Source organism: Haliotis rufescens, unplaced genomic scaffold, assembly GCF_023055435.1.
Source record: "Haliotis rufescens isolate VD_foot unplaced genomic scaffold, xgHalRufe1.0.p SCAF_18, whole genome shotgun sequence".
Lineage (NCBI taxonomy): Eukaryota > Metazoa > Mollusca > Gastropoda > Lepetellida > Haliotidae > Haliotis > Haliotis rufescens.
The window spans coordinates 30,062,324-30,075,258 of record NW_025963868.1 but is presented as its reverse complement, the minus strand read 5'-3'; the positions used below and the strand labels follow the sequence as shown (position 1 = coordinate 30,075,258).

The 12,935-nt window shown below is 41.6% G+C and overlaps 1 protein-coding gene across 4 annotated transcripts in view; it reads left to right on the top strand.

The window, feature by feature from the left end:
* The first annotated feature begins 8,925 nt into the window (after nucleotides 1–8,925).
* LOC124115516 (cystathionine beta-synthase-like) overlaps nucleotides 8,926–12,935 on the top strand; it is a 55,075-nt gene continuing 51,065 nt past the window's right edge. For all 4 annotated transcript variants that reach the window (XM_048398578.1, XM_048398577.1, XM_048398576.1 and 1 more), the window contains exon 1: nucleotides 8,926–9,038. The gene's annotated coding sequence lies outside the window, so the exon portion shown is untranslated. The remainder of the gene's footprint in view (nucleotides 9,039–12,935) is intronic.

Genomic DNA, 12,935 nt, shown 5'->3' with positions numbered 1-12,935 from the left:
TATCCGCCTCTATGTTTGAGAGGTTTAAAACAATTTTGGTACCCCTACCAGAAGATTGCAAACAAGAAATATGCCTTCACTAAATTTTCAGGTATGCACGGAATAAGAATGTTTAGATTTTAGATCCAATTTAAACATATATTTTATTGATTTCGTATTTCAACATGCGAGTTATTCCATTCATACATGGTGTATTTTCATCCATGAGATATAAGATTATAGGCATATGATTAGTCTCAACGCTGTTGACAACTGATATTTTGTTTTTGAAACAGAAAAGTGTCAACCGTGAATGAAATAATCGATCACACTATTAGTAAAGGAGCCACCACTGTCTCCGACAACACGACTATTGAGTATTTACAATCTATATATATAGGAAAACATCAAAAGTAAATTTCTGAATGTATTAACCCAACTATTACTTGAATATCCGATATTGATAAAGGCACAGGGTCATGATTTCCACAGCCGACTTGGGCGTTAAAGTCCCGAAAAACTGAATAAGACAGTCTGCAACATAGCTGGGCTGTCATACATTCACTGCTCTCAACGTTCTAAGGGCGGTGCGGGATTCCAGACGTACCCAAAGTTTGTAGGGTAAGCAGAGCTCCAGATAAGCTTTTGGTGTTGTGGGTATTTTACCCATGCATTTTAGAATCATTGGGTATCAGTAATTCTATCTGGGTATTCAAATTTCTGTTACCCACTAGTTTTTTTACACATGTGGGTATTTAAGTTAAATATTTAAAAACACTATTCATCTAGTCCCTGCAAACTGGTGTCGTGTGGGTTCGAGAGCTTTATAGGACTCACAAATACCACGATACTTCCACAAGAAAGTGTGATGGCAAATGATCATGATGTAACTGTCATCGTGGAGTTTGGCAAGGTTGACGGAATGCCCGTCTATAATTTCTAAATAAGTTGCTGATTTGCTAATCGAATACGCAATGTTACTTCACAAAATTTTGAATATTTTTGTAGCGTATCTGTAATGTTCGTTGCGTATTTGATACGCTTGGATTTTATTTTACTGCATATTTCTGATGCGTATTTTACGCATATACGCAGCATATCTGGAGCTCTGGATCCTGATAAGTGTGTTGTTAAAGTCTACAAGGTGTATGCAGCAAAACGTCCGCTTGATTATAATGAAGCAAATGATCCTTTTCACATTTCGACAAACACTCTTGGTCCAAACGCACAATACAGTGATTCCAAAAGATGGTTTCGTCGCCAACCGATTGGAAATAGAAAACTGTGTTCCCTTATGAAATCCATGAATGAATCGCCGCCACACAAATCACAGCGCACCGAAATATCTGATTCAGAAACTGTCAACTCCCAATCAAATGATGCAGCTCTCGGGGCACAAAAACCTGCAATCAATAAACAATTACAGTAAACTAAATGAACAGCAACATCGTGACATCTGAGTGTTGTCAGATACAACTTGACCCAGTAACATTCAGGATCACCAAGAAGAAAAAAGGTCAACAATGTCTGGCATCTTTAAACTACGGTTATAGCGAACTCAAAGGGACCACTATTTTTGGTTCGTAATAACCGTAGTTCGTTATATGCATATATACAGCAACTATTCAAGATATGGCCGGGACTAAAGAATAAGTTCGTTATATCGGTCAGTTCGTTATGAGCGTGTTCATTATAAACGTAGTTTACTGTATTTGGGAAGCCCTCTCCGTTGTCTTGTGGTAGAGCCGTCCTCCCGGAGAGTGGAAGCTTCAGGTTTCGATACCAGGCCGCGTCATAACAAAAGATGGTACTTGTTGTTTTCCTGCCTGGCGCTCGGTATTAAGGTCGGTTGGTTGATTTGTTGTTTTAAGCCGCCCTCAGCAATATTCCAGCTAAATAAACCACGAGCACGGGTATGGTGCTGACAAACCTAGAAACATAATCGGGGCGAACCGGGAAATCGAACCCTCAATCATAGGTTTCTGGCGTGCACAAGGGACGCAACTCTGCACAGCGAATCGCGGCGCCTTAGACGACTGGGCCACCCGTGCCCCCGCGCGTGTAATGACCATTATTGGTTTCAACATAATCAGTAAACACGCTGTCGTGTGTGTTCTGGACCATCACCTGATTGTCTGGTTTCCGTAGAGGTCGCCGTCGCATGTCAGGAATACTGCTGTGCGACGTCACTCAACACAAACTATTTTATACAATTTGTTTGAGTGGCGGATAATAGAGATTGGTTATACTCTGGCGTTGACATTTAATATTTTAATTCAAGTTGTTCTCGTCCTGACATGCGTCACTTTGGGCTTTTCTCGCACAGAGAAACCCCACACTGTCAAACACATTTTCAAAGCGGCGTTAAACTCTGCTGTATCACAAATGTGTTATAAGGTCAGCTTAATAAACTTACTGACCTGAGAAGATCCGGGGTAGAATAGGTCTTCAGCAACCCATGAGTGAGTGATTTGGGTTTGACGCCGCTTTTAACAGTATTCCAGTTACATCGCTGCGTGTCAGCTTAATTTCGGAGGAAAGCCCGAAGTGATGCAGGTCTCGGACGTTTACCACTTCGGTGAAACCCACGAGCACGGGTATGGTGCTGACAAACCTAGAGACATAATCGGGGTGAACCGGGATTCGAACCCACAACCATAGGTTTCTGACATGCCCAAGGGACGCAACTCTGCACAGCGAATCGCGGCGCCTTAAGCCCCATTGACATGGACACTTTTACTTACGTGAGTATATATACTTACATAAGTATATTTACTTATGGTGGCATGTGAACGCATTTGCTTACGTGGGTAAATATACTCCAGCAGTAAAGAGACATGAGTAAACGTATATTTGCTACACCTGATGAGGTCTAGTAAAAGTATATTTACTCATAAGTATAAATGCTCCTGGAGTATTTCTGGTCATGTGAACAGATTCTCTATTTGCTTACGTAAGCATATTAAATCCAAGATATTGATAATCAGGAAAATACGGCTGTAGTTCCTTGCAAAGAACATAACATGTTCATAAAATGCGAAAGTTATCGACCTACAGTATATCATCAAATGATCGTTCGACGACATTGTTCCACCAGTGTTGAGAACGTTCTCTCTTCCACAGTTCTCTTTCCTGGCATAATCCTAAGACTAATCCCATACTAAGAAAGTATGGAAAGTCTCTCTTTCGCCTCTGGTTGACTATCTTCGACAGCGACATGGCCTCAAGTGATGAAAGTCCACAATTTATTTATGAAATGATGTTTACTTCTGCTTTGCATAAACTTCATGTGAACGCAATGTAAATATACTTTTGCTTACATGAGTAAATATACTCTATGAGTAAATTTGCTTACATGAGTAAATTTTGTCCATGTGAATGGGGCTTTAGACGACTCGGCCACCCGTGCCCCGGTCACATCATTAAGCTTGACTGAGTGAAAGACTTGATCAATGGAGAGTGACAAGTTTTAAATGTGCTATTGTAATGAGTGAAACATTTAATCAATATTTATTATTTTCTGACGCAGTGATGTGCTATTTTAATGAGTGAGTTAATCTTGTTGCAAAGCAAAGTATAAATAAAATTACTTATCAAGGGTTTTTTCGCAGTCTCTCATAGTGGGAGAGTCCATTCATACTGAAGGTAATGGGAGCTCATTAGTGACGGCCACTGGTGCATAACATTGTTTTGATAACACTGTAGGCAAAGTGCACTGTAGGCGATAGTAGACCTAATCCGCCCGAGAATAAACAATATCAACTTACCACCGCATCAGATTCCATTTGCCCTAAAAGCAAAATAGCAGTGATAATTATATTAATTTTCGCGAAAGGGTAAGCATTTGCTTCGATAAGAGGATCCTTTGTGCTCTAATGGGGTCAAAAACAAGTTATTACTTGCCCGTGAAGAGATCACCCGTTTAATACACATACAGCTGTATTACACATTGTGTAATACCAAAACGCGTGCTCATGTACTCTCGGAAAACGTTTCACGAATTAATATTGAAAGCTCTCAACATCCCTTGGCTTTGAACACACAATGCCACTTAGAAAGTGGTCAAATGTAACAGATGCTATATTTGGGATAACACTTTGGGATAAAGTACAGATTCTAGTACTTTCTGTGGGGCCATAGCTTTCGGCCATGGGAGCCGTGCCAATTTACACTTGTCAGAGGGGTACTCAAAGTACGGGATCTAGAGTACCAGTTGTCGGACTTTCATTTTTGTGGAAGCCTCGATGGCTGAGTGGGATAGATCGCTGACTTAGTGTGCTGGCGATTAGGTGCCTCACTCTGGCAAGTGTGGGTTCGAATCCTGGACAGGACTCAACCCAAAATAGTACTAGAATCTGTACTTTACTAAGAAAGTGTTATCCCAAATATAACATCTGTTACATCCCCTTTTCAACGACATTGCGTGTGGAGTTGATAGATCACTGAGAGGAGCTTGTGCACACTCGATGACCCGAGCAACCTTGTTGCTAGGCTGACGTCGCATGGCATTGTTTCGCCGATGGACCTTGCAACAATATTCCACAAATTACGTCATCGGGTATTGTGACGTTATTGTAAACTTGGAGTTGCAAGGCCTGTTTCGCAAGGCGATCGTACTGTAGCGCAACGACAGTCGTTAGTCTAAGTAAAGTATGTGAGTTGCGATAGTCTTAGCCCCACGATAATTTTGGGAATTCTAAAGGTGGACCGTTGTATTAAATTCATACGTTTCAACTGTTGACGTGTTTGAAGTATTATTCTTTTAAACTCAATTGGACTATGCCGTGGATCGTGTAGGTGTCAGCCTATTCATACTCAAAAGTATAATAAAAAAAACGTTATAAATGGCAAGTAATAAATAAAATGCTAAACTCGCTCCCGTGTAAAAACCAATTTTATGAAGCGAGTGAATAGTTGTTGTATTACACGCGAGCTCGTTTAGTATTCTATATTTACTGTTGATTCGATAGAGTGTGCGGACCACAGATGAATATTCTTACATGTCATTGTAGAGTGAGTGAGTGAGTGAGTATGGTTTTACGCCGCTTTTAGCAATATTCCAGCAATATCACGGCGGGGGACACCAGAAATGGGCTTCACACATTGTACCCATGTCGGGAATCGAACCCGGGTCTTCGGCGTGACGAGCCAACGCTTTAACCACTAGGCTACCCGACCGCCCAATTCTTAGGTGAAGATTCCGGGGTAGAATATGTCTTCAGCAACCCATGCTTGCCGTAAAAGGCGACTATGCTTGTCATAAGAGGCGTCTAATGGGATCGGGTGGTCAGGCTCGCTGACTTGGTTGGTTTGATGCATGTCATCGATCCCAATTGCGTGGATTCATGCTCATGATATCAATCACTGGATTGTCTGGTCCAGACTCGATTTTTTGCAGACCGCCGTCATATAGCTGGAATATTGCTGAGTGCGGCGTTAAACAAGAAACAAAGACATATGATTGATTCTAAAGTATTTATATCAATACCTAGTTAATTATATTCATTGAAAAGCTTTTGTTCATGGCTAAATCAATTAATGAAACGAATTAGTTTTTAAGATATGGAACTGCATTTAATGGCTGCGAATCGTACGCATGCGCCCACGAGGTATGGCTTAACTTAGATCCACCGAAGCATGACGTAATCGGTTTATGGGCGCTAACATTGGTCTACCAAGGTTAATCTTGGTTGTAGTTTGTAGTTTGGCCAGCACTTAAGTTCACTTGTGTCGTTCAGGGTTTGGAAAACGAACACTAGCAGTTTTCTATCAGCCGCCACACGTGGTTAAATCAGAACGCCGAGATATTCAAAGTTAAAAGGGGACACTTTTTTTTTTTTTTAATCTGGCCTTATAATGGATGACAAATAGTTTCCAGGCAAAGTTGTAATGCATTTTCTATGAATGGTTGTCAAAACAAATCAAAAACCAAATTATCTATTTAAATAGATATAGGCCTACTGCAGTAACTGGTTTCAAACACTCTCTGGCTTCTTCTCGGCTGTCTGACACTGGCCGCTGGGGCTCACTAGTTGCCGTGAGTCGATTTGCTCGCTGGCGCAACTGAGCGTGACAAGAGACTCGGCTACCGTCTGCAAGGACAGCTAAATAAACTTGGAGGCAATATTTGTTTTGCGCATTTTTTAACACTGATTGGTAACCCGTGATATATGAAGATTTCGACTAAGGGCGCATGTTAATTAATTTCTTCAGCCTCAACAAATAGACAAAAAGAACGGCGGAAGCTCATCGGATGTCGTTATTTGGATTTGGTTGGTTGGTTAGTTGTTTAACGCCGCACTCAGCAATATTCCATCTATATGACGGCAGTCTGTAAATACTCGAGTCTGGACCAGACAATCCAGTGATTAATATCATGAGCATCGATCCACGCAACTGGGATCGATGACATTCATCAACCAAGTCAGAGAGTCTGACCAGCCGATCCCGTTAGTCGCCTTGTACGACAAGCATAGTCACCTTATACTGCAGGCATGGGTTGCTGAAGACCTATTCTACTCAGGGATCTTCACGGGTCCGTTATTTGGAAATACCCCTGATGGTTGTAGTTTAATAATAATAATAAAATATTTCTGCGGTGAAAGCGTTTTCGGATTTCGGATTGCGTGGATAAAACGATTACTACTCCCTTGTTGTCATCCATTATTTCTGGTGTAACCCTACACAACGCCTCCGCATAGACCTTGTGATGCTTGTGAACACATGATCGGAAAGACGACGCCATTGTTGCTGCAAAATGGTGCCAAGATCTTACAAATTCTGTGGTTGGTTCTGGAAAGTGCGCAGACTTCTGCCAATAGCATCGAAGGACGTGTTCGATGGGATTGAGGTCGGGAGACCTTGGCGGCCAGTCCACGACGTTGACTCCCGCATTCTGAAGGAAATTCCATGTCAAAATTGCTGTGTGGGGTCTGGCATTGTCGTGATGGAAGATCAAACCGGGTCCATGTGCTGCCATAAAAGGCAGAAGTTCTGGTGCCAGTACCTGGTCGCGGTAAGCAGCAGCGTTGAGGTTGCCACGGATGACAAGAAGCCTGGAACGTGCATTGCAACAGAAAGCACCCCACACCATGACACTTCCGCCTCGAAATCTGTCAACTTCCGGTACACAACACTGGGCGTAACGTTCATGACGGCGTCCCCACACCATCGCCATACCATCAGCAAATCGAAGATTTAATCGGGATTCATCACTGAAGACTACTTGATTCCAATTCCTCTAATTCCATCGTAAGTGTCGCTGTGCCCACAATTGACGTTGACGTCTGTGTAATTGAGTCAGAATCGGCCCGCAGTATGGCCGTCGTGCTTGAAGGTGAGCAGTTCTCAGACGGTTTCGAACAGTTTGCGCACTCAGTCTACCCCTAAACAGTTCATTTCTGGTTGATGTAGCCGTCAAAAATCGGTTACGGATGTGACGTAAGACAATCTGACGATCCTCTGCATGTGAAGTCACACGTGGTCGACCTGGCCGAGGGCGATCAACGGTGGTACCCGTTTGCTGTAGACGCGTCTGTAAATCATAAACAGTCCGTCGACTACAACCCATCGTCCTTGCGACTACAGCTACGGACGTTCCCGTCTGCAACATGCCGATGGCACGTTCACGTTGCACATTTGAAAGGCGTGGCATGACAAATGGCCGTAAAGACTTTTGTTTTCTTGTGTTTTTCTTTTTTCGTATTAATGACTGCTAACAAGTATGGCTGAAAACACGTGCGGTATTATTGCCACGTGACTAGTTGCACGTGAACAAACACTTTTGCCACTATAGTGCTGTGCACTTGATTTTGATCGATTCACCTGCACAAAAACGGGTGTTATCTGAAGACAATACGTGGCAATTACTGTTTAAAAATACAATAAGGGCCCACTATGATAACTGGTCAAAATGTTACAATTTTAGGATTGTGAAGTTTTAATTTGGTTCAGTATATTACAGTCAATGTGTAAAATGTGATTCTCTCAGGCAATTTATAAAATGTCTAAATATTTCAGTCATTTTACAAAATGACTGAAAAATCTGTCCATCTATTTAACAGATTGACGAAAAATGTTTAAGACTTTCAAAATGGCTTAAAAACATCACAATAGATTAATTATGCTAGGATAGGAACCCAAACAATATAGAAATGTACTTTTTATCCTAACATTTTCAGTCACTTGGTGATGATATTAAACATAAACATGTTTGGAATTCGTTATCATAATAATACAGATGGACATATTTTTCAGTCAAATTGTAAAATAACTGAATATTTGGGCGTTAAAGAAATTTCCTAAGTGAAAATGTAATGTAAAGACATACACAAGATAAAATTAATAAGCAATACCCAGGTGAAATATTTACTTTGTGTTGCGGTCAAAATAGTGTAAACGAAAATCGAACAATTACCAAGCAAGTTACTTCGTCACCATTACCGATGCTACCCACAAAGATACCTACATGTCCTTATTATTTCCAATATTATTTCATTTTGTTGATCAATGTGACCATACGCCCTAACACTATCAATAAAAGTGACAAACAAAATGGCGCAGCACAGGTCGCGAACTAGTCTAGATTTGTGCTATGTCATCCGGGTACTCACAGGTATAAACAATAACAAAGGCAACAGCCAGTCCTGGGGAACTGCTGTTATGTCCGTGCCCCTTTAAAAGCTTCAAATTCCTGTTGCGACGGCTAGTTCGGAACTCGTAATAGACTGGCCCAGGCAGTGTACGTCTTACGGGTTTAAATACATCAGTGTGACTCTATCACCGGTTGTCAACTTTGTTTACATCACCAATAAAGCTTAGGCATCGGAATTCATCATATAATTCACAAAACAAGTTAATATTTACTGATGTCGCGATGATTACAAAGCGACCTTGACCTATCACCCCTACCTTTAAAAATAGGATCTTCCAGGTCAGCCAATCAGATAGCGCCTCTGTGGAGGAGTGTCCATGTTTGCTATTTTGTTCAGCCACCAAAGAGTGACGCGTCCTTTACTCGTTGTCTGTTGACGGTGAAAGTTGCCCCGACAATCCGACAAGTGAGTACTGCACGCATGTAGATTGTGCTGAATCACCCAAGAAAGCGTTACACATCGATGTCATTCGATGACATGATTTTATTCCTGCCTTTCTCACTAACAATCATTGATTGTCAATTGATATTTCATTCGACTTCCATGGCGTCTGCACTCATTGATAAACAGATGACGCAATGCAAGATCGTTCGGTCTAGTCACAGAACAAGTACACATTCTACTATGAGTTTCTGGTAGTTAGATCAACACTGACACGAGTAGAAATTAATTTCTCCCGGAACCATATTATGATGTGTATATTGTCAGTGTTTTTACAAGTTATCTTAGATGAAAGACGTACCAACACTGTATACAGATCGATGCATTTAGAGCATGTAGACCTCTCGTTGAATATCTCGTTATATTGTAGGGCTGGGACGAATCCAAATTTACTACCCGGGTACCCAACCCCCTATTACCGGACCCTACCCGGGTACCCACTGTAGGTCTCAAGCGTTGGGAACACAATGTCTAACTGGGAATAGTTTAACCGTAGCCCTTGCAAAAGCTCTTTAGATACATGTATGAAACCAGAGACCATATAATAGGTATATGGTCTCTTATGAAACGATAAAATGATGGGTACACAGAAGTTGACTGAAGCTTCATCTTTACTCAAACATATACAAGTCAAAAGGAATGTGTGCATCATCATAAAGAAATGGGAACATTAGCGACTTGTAGTGTAACCACTGAGCTCCAATGAGTTTTTGTCATTAACAATATATCACGTGACTAACCACGGGTCCGGGTAGTACTGTGGGTACCCCTGTCCTACTCAGGACCCACCTGACCGAGTACCAGAGTTACCCGCCCCAGCCCTAGTATATTGTCAGTGTTTTTACAAGTTATCTTAGATGAATGACGTACCAACACTGTATACAGATCGATGCATTTAGATCTCTCGTTGAACACAGACTTAAAGGGCAAGTTCACAGGGAAATGAACCTATTTTTCTTGTACTTTTTCCACATTAAAAGTGTTAACCTAGAAGTGTCATAGACAAAAATATAAAAATATCACAATTAATTAACATATTTTTCGCATTAAAACGATTTATATTTTTCACATTTACCAAGTGTTCTATTTCCACAACAAAAACACCATGGGTTATGCCCCTTGCAATATGACGTCATTGGTGCCAATTGATAAACATTATGACATCATCATGCTTTGTTAGAGCCGCTTCACGTGGTGTAGGTACAGGTGTGTGATTCTAGCGTCTCAGATGCCAGCCAGCATAGTGTTATGCTGAGTCACCACTGCGCCGGAATGTGTCGTAGGCCATGTTGTTTTACCGCAAACTGGTACTTGATATCTTTTGCGTTGAGAATAGACAGGGACCCATTTGAATTGGCACCAATTACGTCATAATCTAAGGGGGATAACTCAGGCCTGTTTAGCTCGAAAAACGAAGGCCTCATAACGGCATATCAATTTCACACTATTGTGAGCTTCCTACTTTCACTGTGAAAAAAATGAGTGTATATTTTCAAACACAGATACTAATTAATTCTAAAATTGCGTTTTGTTTAGGAAAAGATAAAAAGTGATTTTTGCGTGTACACTTGCCCTTTAAAGGCTCAAAGTCTTATTTACAAAGTGAGTTTTCTCGAGACTCAAAAATTATTTTTAAGGGGTATTACAGGAAATATATGGGTCCTATGAAGGGACACTATAGAATATGTTCACCACTTTTTTCTTTCAAGGATCCGGGAGTAAGGATAGAGTTTTTGGTAACTTAGGCAGGGACGAGTCCAAGTTTACTACCCGGGTACCCAAATCCCTGTTACCCGACCCAACCCTACCCGGGTAACCAACCGCTTTTGGTGTCAAGAGATAGGTACAAAATGTCCGATTGGGAATAGTTTGACAGTAGCCCTGGCAAAATGTATATAGACACACCTATAAAATAATGTGGTCATGCATACACTGAAGTTGAGTGAAGTTTTAGCTTTGTTCAAACATATATAAGTCAGAAGGAATGCGTTCATAGTCATGAAGAAAAGCGAATATTAGAGACTTAAAGTTGTTGGGTAACGATGTAGTTATAGTGAATTTTTGTCATGAAACAATATATCACGTGACTAGCCACGGGTCCGGGTGGTCCTGTGGGTACCCGGGTCCTACTCAATACCCACCCGACCCGAGTACCCGAGCTACCCGTCCCAGCCTTATTGACAACCTGCCCTTACTAACCCTAAGGATTGTAAATATACGTATTGTATACAATACACAGATACGTATTATGTACCTGTGTATGTAATTAACTTCATATATTCCTTCTTTTTATGATGCTTTTGGATTCTATAATTGCACCCTGTAAAGTAATGAAATGACGTAGTCTACTGTTCTGTTAGATTTGATATATATATTTTTTGTCAAGAATATCGTAGAATGAATATTATCGTGCTTCTCGTGGGATGCAATATATTTTTTCTCTGCATCCATTCTATGCATACTGGATAATAATCAGGCGTTACTGGTATTGCAACTGATCACTAAGCAGATCCTACCACAACTAAGGGACGTAACTCTGCACAGAGAATTATGGCATCCAGTTGTCAAGGATAATAATAAGGCAGTATTTGTATTGCAACCGATCACAAAGCAGATCCTACTACAACTAAGGGACGTAACTCTGCACAGAGGATTGGAGCCTCCAACTGAGCTATATGTGTGCCCTAGTTTAGAAAGCTGTGAGTACTGTGTCGTGTGCTTGCACAGAGATCAGTCTTCAACCTCTACTGAAACCATGGAAACAAACACTAGGGCTGGGATGGCTAACTCGGGTCAGGTGGGTACTGAGTAAGACCCGGCTACCCACAGGACTACCCAGACATGTGGTTAGTCGCGTGATATATTGTTTTAATGACAAAATTTCCATGACTGCATGGTTACACAACTAGTCACTAATGGTCCTGGGGCGGTCGGGTAGCCTAGTGGTTAAGGCATTGACTCGTCACGCCGGAGACCCGGGTTCGATTCCCGACATGGGTACAATGTATGAAGCCCAATTCCCGGCCCCCTCCGTGATATTACTGGAGTATTGCGAAAAGCGGCTTTAACCATACTCACTCACTTAAGGTAGCTTTTCTATTCTGAGTGACAATGCACGCATTCCTTCTCATTCATTCTGAGTTTTATATATTTGATTTGGCAGGGTCAGTTAATAGGGGGTCGGGTACCCATGTAGTAAATGTGGACTCGTCCCTGCCCTAAGACTTGCAGTTATCAGTAGCGGGATCGGGTGGTCAGGCTCGCTGACTCGGTTGATGCATGCCATCATATCCCAAATGCGTGGATCAATGCTCATCATGTCAATCACTGGATTGTCTCGTCCAGACTCGATTATTTACAGACCCCCGTCATATAGCTTGAATATTGCTGAGTGAGGCGTTACACTAAACAACAAACAAACAAAACTTCAGCCTCTTCTAAAACCGACCGGGGCGGTCGGGTAGCCTAGTGGTTAAAGCGTTCGCGCGTCACGCCAAAGACCCGGGTTCGAATCCCGACATGTGTACAATGTGTGAAGCCCATTTCTGGTGTCCCCCGCCGTGATATTGCTGGAATATTGCTAAAAGTGGCGTAAAACCATACTCACTCACTCTAAAACCGACCCTGAGTGTCAACTTATGTTGTTTGAGTGAATGTTTGATGTTGCAGTTGTCATGGTTTTAGTCCCACTCAACTATCAACACAATGACCAACAGTCAGCAAGGACACCCATTTTGGCCTACTGATTCTCATTGTTGTCTCTCTCTCTTACGAGCATGGGGTACTACCAGCTAACAATTTCACGTCACAATGTGAGGATATATTTTCCATACAACTCTATTCTGTGAACCTGTGAAGATC